General features: G+C 39.5%; 1 protein-coding gene and 1 non-coding gene across 24 annotated transcripts in view; one reads left to right on the forward strand and one right to left on the reverse strand.

Annotated features, from left to right (window-relative positions):
* AMBRA1 (autophagy and beclin 1 regulator 1) overlaps window positions 1-18,645 on the forward strand; it is a 177,449-nt gene that overhangs the window by 96,873 nt on the left and 61,931 nt on the right. The window lies entirely within an intron of this gene.
* LOC132494541 (U6 spliceosomal RNA) lies at window positions 16,523-16,629 on the reverse strand. The gene has a single exon (XR_009533118.1). It is a non-coding gene; the product is annotated as a U6 spliceosomal RNA (small nuclear RNA).

An 18,645-nucleotide genomic window follows, 5' to 3' on the forward strand; every position in this document is an offset into this window, starting at 1 on the left:
GAATTATCCTCAGAACTCCTTTTATATCTTTCTTTTTTGTTTCTTTATTGGGCAGTCTGTGACAGGAGGGGATTTTTTTGTGTGTGCATAAATAGACTCAATCAAAGAATACTGCAGATTAATACAGGCAAGATTAAGGTCCAGTCTACTTCCCAGAGAACCGCATTCCTCCCCATTCCTTTTTCAACCTAGGACCTGGACATTAAACTTGAATATTTCACTTATGTTCTCCTTTGGCTTTGATGTTCATAAATGTTGAACATTAGGAGTTACCAAGGGCACCCATAACTGCTTTCTTCTGAGAAAGCCAAAGGTTTGAATTCTTCTTTTAATCATAGCTAATCCTTTTTATTCCAGATTATACCTAGCATTGGGCCTTGGAGGCTGCATGCCAGTTACTTGACTAGGATTTAAAGTTAGTTGGTTTTCTATTCCACTTTCAGAAGGACCTAAAATACTTTATTATTTATTTATTTATTTAAAATTTTTGCTGTTGATAAGACTTTTTTTCCATTTAAAAATTTATTCAGTCCATCCCACTCATTTTCTCCTCTCCTTACCTCCCCTCCAGGTGCTTAGGTTGATCCTGTGGGAACATAATGTTGTCATCCTCATTCTGTAGATATCTGTGGACGTTCTTAAGCTGAGCCTTAAAATTTCCATTTCTCAGCTGTACTCTGTGTTGCTTCTCTTATGACTTTCTTGACTTCAGCTTTTTTTAAAATCAATTAATTAATTTATTTATTTATTGGCTGTGTCGGGTCTTCGTTGCCGCGCGCGGGCTTTCTTTAGTTGCGGCAAGTGGGGGGCTACTCTTCATTGTGGCGCCCAGGCTTCTCACTGCGGTGGCTTCTCTTACTGTGGAGCATGGGCTCTAGGCGTGCGGACTTCAGTAGTTGTGGCACATGGGCTTAGTTGCTCCGCGGCATGTGGGATCTTCCCAGACCAGGGCTCAAACCCGTGTCCCCTGCATTGGCAGGCAGATTCATAACCACTGTGCCACCAGGGAAGTCCAACTTCAGCTTTTTCTCCCCATCTTTCTTGCTCTAAAGATCACGTCCAGCATCTCCTTAGAAGAAGATAGATAGGGATTAGATGTCCTCGGTGAACCAGTATTGTATTTCTCTCCTTGAGCCTAATTTTTATCTGCTAGGCATAGGGGAAAATCTAGAATGAGTACTAGCCCTTTGTATTGGGTTGGCCACAAAGTTCTTTCAGTTTTTAAGTAAAAACAAAGGATACATTTTTCATTTTCACCAAGAACTTCATTGAACAACGTATTCACTGTTTTGTTCAACTACCTTCTGCCATTTTTTTTAGGCAACTTCATAATTCCATCTTCCCAAAACTTTTTATCTTTTTGAGCAAAGAACTGTTCCAGGTACCTTTTCCAGTCTTCCAGGGAATTGAAACGTTTTCCATTAAGAGAATTTTGTAAAGACCGAAATAAATGGAAATCCAAAGGTGCAATGTCTAGTGAATATGGTGGATGAATCAGAACCTCCCAGCCAAGCGATAACAGTTTGTGCCTGGTCATCAAAGCAACATGCCATCTTGCGTTATCCTGATGGAAGATTATGCACTTTCTGTTGACTAATTCTGGACCCTTTTTGTCAAGTGCTGCTTTCAGTTGGTCTAATTGGGAGCAGTACTTATAGGAATTAATCGTTTGGTTTTCTGGAAGTAGCTCATAAAAGAGGACTCCCTTCCAATCCCACCATATACACAACATCACCTTCTCTGGATGAAGACTGACTGGCCTCTGGTGTGGTTGCTGGTGGTTTATTTCACTTGCCCCATGATCTCTTCCATTCCACATTATTGTACGGTATCCACTTTTCATTGCCTGTCACAATTTGTTTTAAAAATGGAACGTTTTGGGCTTCCCTGGTGGCGCAGTGGTTGGGAGTCCGCCTGCCGATGCGGGAGACATGAGTTCGTGCCCCTGGGAAGATCCCACATGCCGCGGAGCGGCTGGGCCCGTGAGCCATGGCCGCGGAGTCTGTGCTCCGCAGCGATGAGGGACCTGTGTACCGCATAAAAAAAAAAAAAAAGGAACGTTTTCGTTACGTTTCAGTAGAGAATCACACGCGGAAATACAGTCAAGAAGGTTTTTTCGCTTATGTGGAACACAAACATCAAAGCGATTCACATAACCAGGCTGGTGCAAATGATTTTCAACACTTGATTTGGATATTTTGAGTATGTCGGCTATCTCCTGCGTGGTATAACATTGATTGTTCTCAGTTTAATGTCTCGATTTGATCTTTATCAACTTCAACTGGTCTACCTGACCGTGGAGCATCATCCAACAAGAAATCTCCGGCACAGAAGTTCACAAATCACTTTTGACATGTTCAGTCAGTCACAGCACCTTCTCCATACACTGCACAAATCTTTTTTTGCGTTTCAGTTGTGTTTTTACCTTTCTTAAAATAATAAAGCATAGTGTGCCAAAAATCTTGCTTTTTTCTTCCATCTTCGATTTTAAAATGGCTACACAAAAATTCGCCAATTTTGATGTCTTTTTTTTTTTTTTTTTTTTGCGGTATGTGGGCCTCTCACTGTTGTGGCCTCTCCCGCTGCGGAGCACAGGCTCCGGACGCGCAGGCTCAACGGCCATGGCTCACGGGTCCAGGCGCTCCGCGGCATGTGGGATCCTCCCAGACCGGGGCACGAACCCGCGTCCCCTGCATCGGCAGGCAGACTCTCAACCACTGCGCCACCAGGGAAGCCCTTGATGTCTTTTTTTAAATGCACACTGATATGACAGCTGTCACATACAATCTAACAAAATTGTTTTGAATGAAGTTAAAGGCAACTAAGTGCAACTAGAGCCATCTTACAGAAGAAAACGAATGAACCTTTTGGCCAACCCAATAGGTTTTTTTTCCCCCTCTGTTCAATAGACAGTATAGCTGCATTAGAAAGAGTAGAATTTAGGGTAGAAATTAGGGTCTCTCTTTGTGTTTGAGAAGTATGTGAATGGATCTGTTCTGTTCATGTCAATCTTATACCTCAGAACAATGATTTGTTCATTTATTCCCTTATTCATTGGAAACTATCTTCCCCTAGTGGTTCTAATACTTATTAACTTCATTATGAAAATAATCAACCAGGGAAAATACCAAAACTGAATGATTTTACTATTGCTCTCATTGTTATTCAGACAGATAATATAGTTTTGGGGTTTTTTTTGTAGCCACATTGGGTCTTCGTTGCTGCGTGCAGTCTTTCTCTAGTTGTGGCGAGCGGGGTCTACTCTTCGTTCCAGTGTGTGGGCTTCTCATTGCAGTGGCTTCTCTTGTTGCGGAGCTCAGGCTCTAGGCGCACGGGCTTCAGTAGTTGCAGCATGTGGTCTCAGTAGTTGTGGCACGCGGGCCCTAGAGCACACGGGCTTCAGTAGTTGTAGCTCACGGACTCTAGAGCGTAGGCTCAGTAGTTGTGGCGCACGGGCTTAGTTGCTCCACGGCATGTGGGATCTTCCCGGACCACAGATCGAACCCGTGTCCCCTACTTTGGCAGGTGGTTTCTTAACCACTGCACCACCAGGGAAATCCTGATAATATAGTCTTATAGTCTTGTTTTTAAGTTTGTGTGTAATAAATTCAGTGGAATATACTTGTTTTTGTTTTTGTTTTTTTTGGCCATGCCACGTGGCATGTGGGATCTTAGTTCCCTCAACAGGGATCGAACCTTTGAGCCCTGCAGTGGAAGCATGGAGACTTAACCACTGGACCGCCAGGGAAGTCCCGAGTGGAATATACTTCTTGAGTGCTACAACTTGCTAGGCCCTACACTAACCCTAACCCTAGGTTTTATCTGTTTCCTTACTCTTGATCATTACATCACTCTGTCACAATTTCCCCCACAGGTAACAGGAAAATAATTAACTTTGATCTGTAACAAGGCTTTACCCAAAGATATCAATAGAATACTTAGCCTATCAGAGAATTGTGTTACAAAAATGCAAATTATCACTTCTCTAGTTTTCCTTGTGTCTCTTAACCACACCTAAAGTTCCTACCACTCAAACCAGGCTTCAACAGCCTTCTTTTCTTCAACAAGCTTTTTTGGGAGGTACAGTGTCTTTCCAGCTTAGCTTCCTTAGATGAGGTCAGTTGTTCGTCTGGCTGTCAGAGAGGCTGTCATTCTGATGTGATACAGAAAGATATAGTCTTTAATGAGCGCCTTTGGCACTGATTGTCAATTGCTTATTTCCTGGTGATGTTGCATTAAAGTATTAATTAACCACTAAATTCAAGTTGACCTCTTAGTCAAGGAGGCAGCTTTGCTTTCCTGAAGGGAGGCTGGCTTTTCTTGTACAACCTAGCATGCTGGTATTCCACTAAGCTTTGTCTGGTGTGTAAAATGCAGTTTTGCTAAATAAAATTGTTATTTCAGTGTGAGGTTGACTTTGGGTCTGAGGATGTCACACATGTGTTCTAGAGTAGGATATAAGTTGGTAGGAGTAAGAGGTAAGATGCTGGTGCCAAAGACAGAGCTTGTGTTTCCTAGAGCATGTGAGAAGTTAGGTTGGAGTGCGAACAGTCAGGGCAGGGAGTACTGTTCTGCTCATTGATGCAGTACCAAAGGCCATCAGACGTGTGCTGTGAGACACTGTCTTAATAAAATAGTGCTGGCGTTTTTATTAGTGTCAACTTTACTGTTGCGTTGAGTCTTTTAATCCCTTCAAAAATACTGCCAAAAAATCTAGTACCCAAAGTGTACATTGTGAACACAAAAAGACTGAGAACTACTGATCTTGTGTGTTAGGAGCTGAACTAGACATTGACGGCCGGGTTTTTGTCATTCTGGCTCTTTCAATAATTCACAGTGTAATTTGAGTGAGTCATTTTGTCTCTTTGTCCACTTGACAGGTGAGGATGTGGTGCTTACCTCCATGTTCCTTCCAGGGATTAAGTGGAAAAAAATGGTAAAGCACTCTTAACTTCTTTGAAAAAGATATTATCTGAAGTTAAAAGGAATAAAAGTAGATGTTTGCCTTAGCGCCCAGGTTATTTGCAGTACCTGAACTACTTGGGACAAGCCAAGACTGCCAACTTTAGATGTTCCGGTGACAGGAACACCTTGATGCTAAGAGACAGGCTTAGGAGACTGAAAAGGATCCATCCATCTCAGCTTAATAAAATGAGTTGCTGAAGCACATCTGAGTTGTGCTAGGCACCCTTGGGACATAAAATAAATACTTCTTGATGAACTAAATAGAGGTGGTTACAGCAGCAGTAACAGGAAGCAGGACTTGTCTAGGGTTTGTGCATAATCTTCTTAGGCTGAATGTAGTTTGTGAAGTGTCCTTTGACTCTCTTGACTAATTATTTTGATCTCAGCTTTCCCAAGAATATAATGTCAACCAAAGATCTTAGGCCATTCCCTACTCCTTCGTAAAAGTTATGTGGATATGAAATAAGACATCAAGTCCTGAAAGTAGAAAGTTATTTCTTAACCACTTTGGGAGGTTAAAAATGCCAACATAATCTTAAAGAAATAATCTGATAAAGCAAACCTGTGTAAATGAATTTATTATTGCCTTGGGGAGAGGCCATATAGCTTAATACTAAAGGACAGCTGAATTCAAATTTCATCTCACCTCTTACTAACTGGGTGACCATGGGAAAGTTGTTTAACTTATCTGAGCCTCAATTTCTTCATCTGCAAAGAGGGGTTCTGTAAAGCCTTTCAGTGACGACCCTATTTAAAATTGCCAACTCTTCACCCTTTGTACTTCCCATTCCACTTCTCTGTTTTATATTTCTCCATGACAGTTAACATAATTTAACATGCTTTGTGGACTCATGTCTTTGTTATTTGTCTCTTCCTCCCCACAGAATGTAATTCCCATGAAGGCAGGAATTTTTGTCTGTTTTGTTCACTGTCTGGCATGTCGTAGGAACTCACTAAGTATTTGTCTAATGAATAAACAGATTTCCTGTAGGATACTTATGAAGATTGAATGGGAACATTAATTGAACAAGAACTTATTGTGTCCCTTGGCACAAGATAAATATTTAGAAAATGGTAGCCATTGTAGTTCGTGAAGTATCTTGCTACATATTTTTGAAAAATGAACATAAACCACAGTGCTCAGTTATATCTGAATACAAGGTATGGATATTAGATGATTATAACTTTAAAAAAGTGAAATATATACTTCTGCTGTGTCTTGTTCTTAGATTTATTTTACTCTCAAGGTAACATATTCAAATTGTACCTAGGTTGTATAATGTATTTATAATTTTACAATGTTTATCCTTGTAGTCTCATGTTTGTATACATATTTTCTGTCTCTCACTAAATTATTAGTTCCCTCAAGTCAAGAACCTTGTCTTTTTTCATATTTCTAGTGCCCAGTGCTTCTGTTATAGCCTATTTTGCTGTAATGCAAGAGTTATATTCCTAAGACATTCAGTGTAATAAAATAAATTCTGTTTTAAAAACAGTAGTTTCAGGGAATTCCCTGGCAGTGCAGTGGTTAGGACTCAGAGTTTTCACTGCTGACGGCGTGAGTTCAATCCCAGATTAGGGAACTAAATCCCACAAGTCGTGCAGCACGGCCAAAAGAAACAAAAAACAAAACAGTACTTTCATTTGGAGGCAGGAGGGTTATAAGAGCTAGAGAGTTCAACATACAACAACACATTTTACCTGAGGCAATTTCAGTTAAAATATGTTACAGCTATATGTATATAAGCATAAAGCCTATACCAACCAAACCTAACATTTGATTACATCTTCCTTAAGAGTGATGGCTGGGCTTTTTTTTTTTTTTTTAAATAACTACCAGCACATAACAGCTTACTGCACATTCTTACCACTTTTTTTTTTTTTTTACCATTTTTAAAAATTGAAGTGTAGTTAATTCACAATGTTGTGTTAGCCTCAGTTACACAGAAAAGCGATTCAGTTATAAATAAATTTAAATATATATATTCTTCTTCAGATTCTTTTCCATTATGGACTATTATAAGATATTGAATATAGTTCCCTATGCCATACAGTTGATCCCCGCCACCCATCCACTTTATATACAGTAGTGTGCATATGCCAATCCCAAGCTCCCAATTTATCCATCTCCCCCTCCCTGCCCCCACTGTCCCCCTTGGTAGCCACAAGTTTGCCCTCTATGTCTGTGAGTCTATCTCTGTTTTGTAAATAAGTTCATTTCTATCATTTTTTTAGATTCCACATATAAGTGATATCATATGATATTTGTCTTTGTCTGACTTACTTCACTCAATATGGCAATCTCTGAGTCCATCCATATTGCTGCAAATGGCATTATTTCATTCTTTTTATGGCTGAGTAATATTCCATTGTGTGTGTGCCATCTTTAATGATGGCCATTCTGCTTGGTGTGAGGTGATACCTCATTGTAGCTTTGATTTGTATTTCTCTAATAATTCGTGATATTGAGCATCTTCTCATGTGCCTGTTAGCCATCCATATGTCTTCTTCGGAGAAATGTCTATTTAGGTCTTCTGCCCATTTTTTGATTTTTTTTTAATATTAAGCTGTATGAGCCGTTTGTGTATTTTGGAAATTAATCCCTTCTAAGTAGCCTGGTTTGCAAATATTTTCTCCCAGTTCATAGGTTATCTTTTCACTTTGTTTATGGTTTCCTTTGCTGTGTAAAAGCTTTTAAGTTTAATTAGGTCCCATTTGTTTATTTTTGTTTTTATTTCCATTACTTTAGGAGACGGATCCAAAAAAATATCACTGCGATTTAGGTCAAAGAATGTTCTTCCTATGTTTTTCCTCTAGGAGTTTTGTAGTATCTGGTCTTACATTTAGGTCTTTAATCCATTTTGGGTTTATTTTTGTATATGGCATAGAAAATGTTCTAATTTCATTCTTTTACATGTAACTGTCCAGTGTTCCTAATACCACTTATTGAAGAGACTGTCTTTTGTCCATTGTATATTCTTGCCTCCTTTGTCATAGATTAATTGACCATAAGTGTGTGGGTTTACTTCTGGGCTTTCTATTCTGTTCCATTGATCTGTATGTCTGTTTTTGTGCCAGTACTATACTGTTTTGATTACTGTACTTTTGTAATATAGTCTGAAGTCAGGGAGCATGATTCCTCCAGCTCTGTTCTTCTTTCTCAAGATTGTTTTGGCTATTTGGGGTCTTCTGTTTTTCCATACAAATTTTAAAAAATTTTGTTCTAGTTCTATGAAAAATGCCATTGGTAATTTGATAGGGATTGCATTGAATATGTAGATTGCCTTCAGTAGTATTGTCATGTTAACAATATTGATTCTTCCAATGCAAGAAGACAGTACATCTTCCATCTGTTTGTGTCATCTTCAATTTCTTTCATCAGCGTCTTACAGATTTCGGAGCGCAGGGGTCTGTTACCTCCTTCAGTAAGTTTATCCCTAGGTATTCTATTCTTTTTGATGGTAAATGGGATTATTTCCTTAATTTCTGTTTCTGATGTTTCATTGTTAGTGTATAGAAATGCAATAGATTTATTAATTTTGTATCCAGCAACTTTACAGAATTCATTGATGAGCTCTAGTAATTTTCTGGTTGCATCTTTAGGATTTTCTATGTATTGCATCATGTCATCTGCAAACAGTGACAGTTTTATTTCTTTTCCAATTTGGATTCCTTGTATTTCATTTTCTTCTCTGATTGCTGTGGCTAGGACTTCTAAAACTGTGTTGAATAAAAGTGGCTAGTGTGGACATCCTTGTCTTGTTCCTGATCTTAGAGGAAATGCTTTCAGCTTTTCACCATTGAGTATGATGTTAGCTGTGGGTTTGTCATATATGACCTTTATTATGTTGAGTTATGTTCCCTCTATGCCCACTTTCTGAAGAGTTTTTATCATAAATGGATGTTGAATTTATCAACAGCTTTTTCTGCATCTATTGTGATGACCATATGGTTTTTATTCTTCAGTTTGTTAATGTGGTGCATCAAGTTGATCAATTTGCAGATTTTGAAAAATCCTTGCATCCCTGGAGTAAATCTGACTTGATCATGATGTATGATATTTTAAGGTATTGTGGGAGCCAGTTTGCTAGTATTTTGTTGAGGATTTTTGCCTCTGTGTTGGTCAGTGGTATTGGCGTGTAATTTTCTTTTTTTGTGATATCTTTGTCTGGTTTTGGTATCAGGGTAATAATACTGGCCTCATAGAATGAGTTCTGAAGTGTTCCTTCCTCTGCATTTTTTTGGCATAGTTTCAGAAGAATAGGTGTTAACTCTTCTCTAAATGTTTGGTAGAATTCACCTGTGAAGCCATTTGGTCCTGGACTTTTGTTTGTCAGGAATTTTTAAATTATCGATTCAATTTTAGTACTGGTAATTGGTCTGTTCATATTTTCTGTTTCTTCCTGTTTCAGTCTTGGGAGATTTTACCTTTCTAGGAATTTGTCCATTTTTTCTAGGTTGTCCATTTTATTGGCATATAGTTGCTCATAGTAGTCTTTTATGATCCTTTATATTTCTGTGGTGTCAGTTGTAACTTCTCCTTTTTCATTTCTGATTTTATTGATTTGGACCCGTTTTCTCTTGATGAGTCTGGCTAAAGGTTTATCAATTTCATTCATCTTTTCAAAGAACCAGCTTTTAGTTTCATTGATCTTTTCTACTGTTTTCTTAAGTTTCTGCACTTCTTATCAGTTTTATCACTCATTGTTTTTAGAGTGCACAGAACCAGAACCACTTTAAGAAGGCAACATTGTTCAACCAACATTGCTTCATTCAACAAATGTCTGAGGGCTTTCTGTGTACCTTTCAGTATCCTATGCCCTGGGGATACAGCAGTCATGTTTTTCTAAGTAAACTGAATGTTCCAGGTTTGGGATCAAATTTCTGTTCCTGATCCAACTTACATTATAAATATTTACATTTTGGATAAGTTCCTATGCTTATACATTGTTACCACTTAATGCATATTTATTGAATTAACACCTGACAAAATCTTTTCTCCATTCCTTACTAATGTGATTTTAGAGCTTATTCAAATCCTTGGGACAGACAGTTGAAGAATATATAGTTAGGCTGAGTGTTTTAAGCGATTTTTTTAGATATCCTCTTTTCTTAGGCTGTGTTGACCTGCTCTCAACTTCATTTATAAGAAAGTGGATGATCTCTTATATTTTTTGTTCCTTCACAGTGACTTGTCCCCCAAACTAATGACTTTTTCCAGGACTTCTCTCTTTATTAATTGAGATATAATTCACATATAAAATTCACCCTTTCAAAGTGTACAATTCAGTGGTTTTTAGCATATTCACAGAATTGTGCAACGATTGCCACTGTGTAATTCCAGAACATTTTCATCACCCAAAAAAGAGACTCCATACCCATTAGCAGTCACTCCTATTCCTCTCTTCCCACACAGGCCCTGACAACTACTTTCTGTCTCTGTGGATTTGCCTCCCCTGGACATGTCATATAAATGGAATCATACAATACATGGCTTTTTGTGTGTGGCTTCTTTCACTTGGCGTAATATTTTCAGTGTTACTCCATGTTGCATGTGTCAGTACTTCACTTCTGTTTGTGGCCAAATAATATTCCATTGCTTATGGATATGCCACATTTTATTTATCCATTTGTCAGTTGATGGACATTTGAACCATTCCCACTCTTTGAATAATGCTGCTATGAACATTCATATACAAGTTTTTGTGCGGACATATGTTTTCAGGTATCTTGGGTATATACCTAGGAATGGAATTGCTGCTTCATATGATAACTCTGTGTTTAACTTTTTGAGAAACTGACCTCTCTTCAACAGTAACTTCCTTTGATCACTTTCCTTTTTGAAAGCTTTCCTTTCCTGGCTTCCCTTTTCTCCATGTACCAGGTCTACTCTAGCTCTCCTGTTTACTTTGGTCTTCTTCAGTTTTCTGAGTTATCACTTTTATGAAAATAACTCAGACATTTTTCTTTTTTCTTTAATTAATTAATTAATTTATTTATTTATTTATTTATTTTTGGCTGCGTTGGGTCTTCATTGCTGCGCACAGGCTTTCTCTAGTTGGGGCGAGCGGGGGGCAACTCTTCATTGTGGTGCACGGGCTTCTCATTGTGGTGGCTTCTCTTATTGTGAAGCATGGGCTGTAGGCATGCGGGCTTCAGTAGTTGTGGCATGTGGGCTCAGTAGTTGTGGCTTGCAGGCTCTAGAGTGCAGGCTCAGTAGTTGTGGCACACGGGCTTTGTTGCTCCATGGCATGTGGGATCTTCCCGGACCAGGGCTCGAACCCATGTTCCCTGTATTGGCAGGCGGATTCTTAACCACTGCACCACCAGGGAAGCCCCTCAGACATTTTTCTAAATTCTTTCCACTTTGAATGGCCCACAACCTTCTATATTTAATGCGTTGGAAGCCAAACTTTCTCCCACTCCCTATTTTTAGTAATTTTACCAACATTCTTCTTGATGCCCAGGTGCTAGGCCTGTAAATTTTTGTGGGTTATTGCTTCACCCCAGCTACCTATATTCTGTTTCCTGCCGTGTATAGGTGATTCATCCCTACTGGAGTGTCTCATTGTTTCTTATTTCTCTTCTCACTATTCTAACCCTGATTCTGGCCATTGTCATACCACTGCAGTTTTCTTTCTGGTGGCTCCCTGTTTCTAGTCTTCCCACCTTTAAAATATTTGCCAGGGGCTTCCCTGGTCGCACAGTGGTTAATAATCCACCTGTCAATGCAGGAGACACGGGTTCGAGCCCTGGTCTGGGAAGAACCCACATGCCACGGAGCAACTAAGCCCGTGCGCCATGACAACTGAGCCCACGTGCCACAACTACTGAAACCCGTGCACCCAGAGCCCGTGCTCTGCAGCAAGAGAAGCCACCGCAATGAGAAGCCTGTGCACCGCAACGAACTCGCCACAACGAGAGAAAGCCCGCGCACAGCAACAAAGACCCAACGCAGCCAAAAATAAATAAATATGCTCATTGTATAAAGAGAATGGGAAAAGAAGGGTTACGACTAGCAACTTACAACATTTCTCCTCCAGAAGAAACAAAATTGTATGTGAAAGGCAATATAAATTTATTATACTATTCCTGTATGCTATGAATATTTATATAGTCATAATACTGTAACTAATTAACATTATTTAACCTAAAAATGGGGTATAACTATTTTGGTAGGATGAGGGAGGAAAGAGGGCAGGAGAAATCATTTCTCATCTTAGGAAGCCAGTAGATAATTGCTGAAATTGAAAAATTAGTAACAGCAGAAATATGACAGTTAATTATCAGAAGAAAAACAGCTGAAAGATTTGGAAAGTAATTGCTTCTGGAGAGCAGAAATCAAGGGAGAGGATGGAGCAGGAGGCTGCTATTTAACTTTATTAGCCTTGTAATACTCTTTAACTTTTAAAATCATGTGTATGTAGTATTTTGATAAAAATTGAAATTTAAAAGCTATCCACTTTGTAATTCCCTTACTCAAAAAATTTCAAAGGGTTTCTGTTTCCTGCTGTACAGATGACAAATTCCTTGTCATTTTTTAAGCCTTATTTTATATTCTGCTTTATATGAGCCTTTGCTTCCCACTGAACTGATATTAGCCCTTGGACCCTGAATCACCTTGAGCAGTAGCCTCTTTCTGCCTTGAATCATTCTCCCCCTCTCCTCCTTTCCAAATCCTTTGCTCCTTCCTTTAAGCCCTAGCTCCTCTTTCTTCCCTAAGCTTTCCTGGTTTCCCCTCCCTAAGCCCAGTGACCTTTCCTAAACAGCTGTGGCTCTAGTCATCTGTACCACTCATTAGATACTTAAGTTGCCTTTTCTTGTTTGTAATGTTTTTGACATAACTCTTATCTCCCCAACTGGATTATTGGCTTCAGCCAAGCAAGAAGGACATCATATTACCATTTTATGTACATCTTCCACTATGTATGTTTGATAGATATATGTTTAATATTCAGTTCTCATTCAGCCATCAGAAAGCTTTCTGGTTTGAGATCACTACTCTTTATTCTGGGCATGTCTCAGGACTCCATACTTTGGTCTAATAATCTATCTCTGTCAGCCTTAGTGAGGTTGAAAGCCAAGATTTTATCTCTTTGCTGGTGATACTGCCATTGTTGGCACAGTGTGCCTGTTGTTTTTATAAAACATAACATGGACAGTGATTTAGGGCAGAGGATATATTGGTTGAGGCTGTGGGATCTGGATTGGTCGGTTTGCATGCTTGTAGGCAATTGTTTGCTATCTCTAGGAATTAGCTAATACAGGGAGGGGCAGTCTTTCAGTCTGTGTGGCCCCCAAGATATCAAAGCACCATAAAATATAGAAAACAAAACCCACTTCATACAGTGATGCACACACACACACAAAATTTAATTTGCTATTTCAGTGGTTTCTTGGAGCTCCTGAAGACTATCTATAGACCCAGTGTTTAAAACCCAGCCTGGGCCCTGGGAGCTCTATGCCTTTGAATACAGTAGTTGAGTTTAGGCTACCTCTTCATAAGAAGGTCTGTAGTTAATTATCTATTAAGGCAACAGAGTGTAGCAGCTGCTCAATTTTTTATGGTAAAGCTTTCCTTTCTACTTTCTTTTCACTTTTACCCTAAGAGCTTATTTGTGGGTATTTTGTGCCAAGAGGGATAAGCCTGTATCCCCTAATTGCTACATCAAGTCTGTACTCATAGGGCTTCCTGATGACATTTTAAATACATGGAAATTTGAATGCATGAACTGTCTGGTGCTGATTCTCTGCTGCATTTCTGCTCTGGCAGCTGCTCCTCTCTTCTTGGAGTTTATCCCATTGCCTAATTCTGTACATTGTCTCCAAACCTTTCATTAAGCATTGTTGGAAATTTTGCTTTTTAACCTCAGCATCCCCGCTTATCTTTTCAACAGAAACAGAACCGTCTCTGGCTACTAGGCATTTCCTCGAGTGAAAAGGTCCCCATCTCGCCTTTTCTGACTTTTCAGAGCATGAAATGGCTGTGGTAATCCTGTTGGCCTCAAGGCAAGAGCCTTGCAGAGGCAGACAAAGGGGACGGCGTGCTCCCAGCTCGGATCCTCCAGAGGCCAAAGGGAGAAACTTTTTAACATTAAACCAGCTTGCAGTCAAAAACCTGGCCACCCCTGCTTTGTTTTGGCTGCAGTTAAGAAGGAAGTAAATTCTTAGAGTGTTTCTCCTGCATGTAACCATCAATTTCTTAGTACCCTGAGTACTGTATTTTGTAGATTTCCAGAGGTTGGGTACTTTCCTAGAGTTCAGAAATTAAACAAAAGTGGTTTTAGGAATTCTGGAGGTGTCCTTCTGCTGGTTGAATGGATATTTCTCAAAGCCAAGGGTACTCTGGCTCCAAGGCAACAAATTGAGTTGCAACTATGTGGTTTGTGCAAAGTGCTCTTTTTAGGGTACAAGGACTGAGAGGTACTTAAGTCTCTCAGAGGGATTTAAGATAGTCCGTACTCCTAAGAGGCTAACAATATAGTAGTAAGAGTCTACATATATTCAAAGAAACCTTTGTTTCTGTGTTTAATACAGAGTTATCGCACACCTTCTGTGGCAGAGCATCAAGATATTTCATACAAAGATGAGAAAATCATGTATTGTCTTCCAGTCAAAAGAACCTACTTATGGGAATTCCCTGGTGGTCCAGTGGTTAGGTCTCGACTCTTTCACTGCTATGGGCCCGGGTTCAATCCCCTGGTCAGGGAACTAAGATCCTGCAAGCCGCGCGATGTGGCCAAAAAAAAAAAAACAGGGAACCTACTTATAATGGAGTGTGGGGATTCAGGTCCAGGGAGCGTGTTGAGCAGGAACAGAGCAAGTATACTTGGCTTACAGATTTTGAGTTGGACCTCTGGTGGACTGAATTTTGTACTTGTCTTAAGTGGACTGGATAATGGCAGAGTCCTGCCTGGACAGGAGGGCAGGAGATAGAGCAGAAGGAATATGACAGAATAAGAGAGAGAAACAAAATGCTATGGGGCTTCCAAAGAGAGGATCATGTCAGGTTAATGAGATCAGTAGACTTCTTGGAAAAAGGGATTGGGAGAGTCCTTGATCAGGGATGGGTATTGGGGGATTTTAGGAAGCATTTGTTAGAAGAGAGAGGAAAGAGTCTAGATAGTAGGAACAGTATGAAGCAAAGTATAAAAGTGGAGATATATTTAAAACATATTTCCAGAAACACATGACTAATGAGCAGTAAGAGATAAGCACAGAAATGTAGATGGCAGACAGATTGTTGAGGGCCTTAAATAACAAACCAAGGAACCGGCTCAGTTTAGGCAACGAGGAACCATTAGAGATTTTTGAGCAGATGAGTGACACAATCAAAACTTTGCTTTTAAAAGTAATCAATCTGGTATTCAAAGATGGATTGGAGTGAGGAGAGTGGAGAGGAAGATAGATAGATGGTTTTGTAAAGGACAAGGGCCCATAGCTTAGTGATAACTGCAAGATTCTTTCATGATGTTACTTACACCCTAAGCGGCCTATAGAGAAGTTTGCAGGTTGTCATGCATTCTTTATGATGACTACGGACAGAGTTCGTCTTTAAAAGGTATGGGTACCATCATGCTCACTGGCTTTCAGGCATCCCTGAAGAGTGATAGCAGGCCCAGTTTATCTCAGCAGCTCTGGCAGAGAGGAAGAGACTAAAACATAGCTTAAACTCCTTTGCTTTCCCTTGTGAAATATCCCTTTCAAAGACTAGAATTTTGCCACAGGCCTTTCTCAGAAATTTGTCTAACCTGACATTAAAAATAAATCTTTCGTTTCTTCAAGGTAAGATGTTTTAAGGTGGCATCTAAGAGAAAAGCTTAGGGCTGGGCATCTGTTCGTACGTTTCATCTGTGCAGACAGACTGTTCCTAGTGTGAACCCAGGAAGCCTATGGCCTTAGAGCCTCCGCTTTTGTTGGGTACAAAGTTTGTGTGACCATATGCCATTCATAGCTGCCTGCTGGATGGTTTCACCAGTGCAGTAGCTCAGGCTTTACATGGTATAAACTTGATTCACTGAGACACAGGATATGTTTCTGTGGGAGAAATCTTTCATGTCAAGAATTCCAAGTAAACGGAATATGGCCGTCTCTGCCCACCTTTGGAATTTAGTGGGACTGCACGTCCCAGAGTATTTCACTTTAGCCAATTACTGCCTCACCCATTCTTTGTTGGACAAGGCTTGAGATTGTGGGGAAGCATTTAAAGGTCTTTACCTTGTGTCCTCGGCTTCTTGCTTGTTTACTTCCTTCCTATCCCCTTTCTCCCTCCCTTCAATAGCGAGAAATTTTTTTAATATAAAGAAGTATAAATACATACATACAGGCACACACATATATAACAAGCATCTGTGCCGCCACACCAAGATTTAATTAATAGTTGTTAACAGTTTGCCCTGCTTGCCTCAATTCTTTTTTTTTTTTTTTCTGACTGCCGCGCAGCATGCAGGATCTTAGTTCCCCGATGAGGGATCGAACCCATGCCCCCTGCAGTGCAAGCAGGGAGCCCTAACCACTGGACCTCCAGGGACTTTCTCCCCTCAATTCTTTTTTTTTTTTTAATATGGAACACTTCACAAATTTGCGTATCATCCTTGTGCAGGGGCCATGCTAATCTTCTCTGCATTGTTCCAATTTTAGTATATGTGCCACTGAAGCAAGCACCCCCCTCAATTCTTAAAAATAAAATCTTTTCAGATAAAGTCCAAGTTCCCTTTGACTTCCATAATTATATTTCCCGTTCCACCTAGAGGCAGCCTCTATCATGAATTTGGTTTATATAATTGCAGTCCCTCTTTTATAACTTAACATGTTAGTAAAATATCATTGCTTTGTGTTTGTTTTTTTAATTTATTTATTTTATTTACTTTTTATTATTTTTGGCTGCGTTGGGTCTTCGTTGCTGGGTGCAGGCTTTCTCTAGTTGCTGCGAGCAGGGGCTACTCTGTTGCAGGGCACAGGCTTCTCATTGCGGAGACTTCTCTTTGTTTTGGAGCACGAGCTCTAGGCACACGGGCTTCAGTAGTTGTGGCTCGCGGTCTCTAGAGCACAGGCTCAGTAGCTGTGGCGCACGGGCTTAGTTGCTCTGCGGCATGTGGGATCTTCCCGGACCAGGGCTCGAACCTGTGTCTCCTGCATTAGCAGGCGGATTCTTAACTACTGCACTACCAGGGAAGCCCTGATTTGTGTTTTAAGAGTTGTATTTTTATAAGTGGTATCATACCATATGTATCATTTTTACAACTTTTATAATTCAGTATTATGTTTTTCATCAATCCACAATGACACAGTTCGATTGATTTGGTTTGTTCCTTTTAATTGTTGCCTAGTATTCATTTATAGACATTATCTATTCCCTATTGAAGAACATGAAACTTTCTAGATTTTTACTATAACAACATGCCTTGAACTTTCTTGACATATGTCCTTGTGTACATCTGTGGCATTTTTTGTAAGATAATTCACCCAGAGATGGAATTGTCCTGACTCCTTTTTAGTCAAATAGCACAGATTTATTGATTACCAAAGACAACCCTCTTCTTAGATGTATGAAGGGCATCTCAGAGTATCCTTCTGACTGTCACTTGGTAAAAATGGAAAGCGTGAGGTTTTTGAATTTTATTGCAAACCCAGGATCAAGGAGTTTTTCTCAAATCCTTCAACTAGTTAGCTTCATGGAACAAATAAATGTATATGTTGAATATAGGGGATCTTAAATGGTAAAATGTACAATTTTCCCATAGATCATTATAAAGGTAACTTCTCACTCTTCCTGTTTTCCCTTCTAAATCTTGTTTAAAAAAAAAAACAGGTTCATTGTAATTCAGCTAATATCAAAATATGTACTGTAAAATGCTTAAGTCTCTCCTCACCACTCTTATCCTCAGTCCCATTCCCCAAAGGGAATTCTAAGTCCTGCAACTGTACAGTATTTAAAATTTAAGTGGAAAGTTGACCCCTTTTTCTCAAGGAGTTCACCATCTTTGGAGTATATCTTTCCAAATTTTTCTCTATGCCTCATCACACACATATATATTTATATACCTATTTTTTTCTTCATTTTGTTTTTTTATAGAGATGGGATCATACAGAACAGTATATCAAGGACATCCTTCTGTATTGGTACATACAGATCTACTTTGTTCTCTTGGATGGCTGAATGGTGTTCCATAGTATAATTGACCATAGTTTGTTAAGCTGTTTTTTTCTCGATGGATGTTTCAGTTTATTTATCATTAAAGACAAGCTCTTTTTGCAAACTATAATTGCTTAGTCCCATTCCTGGATGTATATACTGGACTGAAAATTAACATATGATTTGGTTCTTTATAATTCAGCCTGTCCCTATAATGGATATAGGTAGTAAGGACTGTCTAGGGCATGTCTTCTCGCTTGTGGAAGGACAGTTCATAGGCTAGCCGTGACCATCCTTGCAGCTCCCATTGGTGCTCCTCACCCTTTGTAACTGTATGAATGGCAAAACTCTAAGTTCTGCGACTGTACAATATTTAAAATTTAAGTGAAAAGTTGACCCCCTTCTCTCAAGGAGCTCATGATCTTAAAGAAGAAGGAAAGAGACCAGGCAGTATCAACTGAAAATTGATGGCTAAGTGTACGCAGAGATATAAACACTTGAACTCATTGCAGACTTTATGTACAGGTAACCTACAAGATGACAAA

The sequence above is a fragment of the Mesoplodon densirostris genome, chromosome 7, assembly GCF_025265405.1.
Source record: "Mesoplodon densirostris isolate mMesDen1 chromosome 7, mMesDen1 primary haplotype, whole genome shotgun sequence".
Classification (NCBI taxonomy): Eukaryota; Metazoa; Chordata; class Mammalia; order Artiodactyla; family Ziphiidae; genus Mesoplodon; species Mesoplodon densirostris.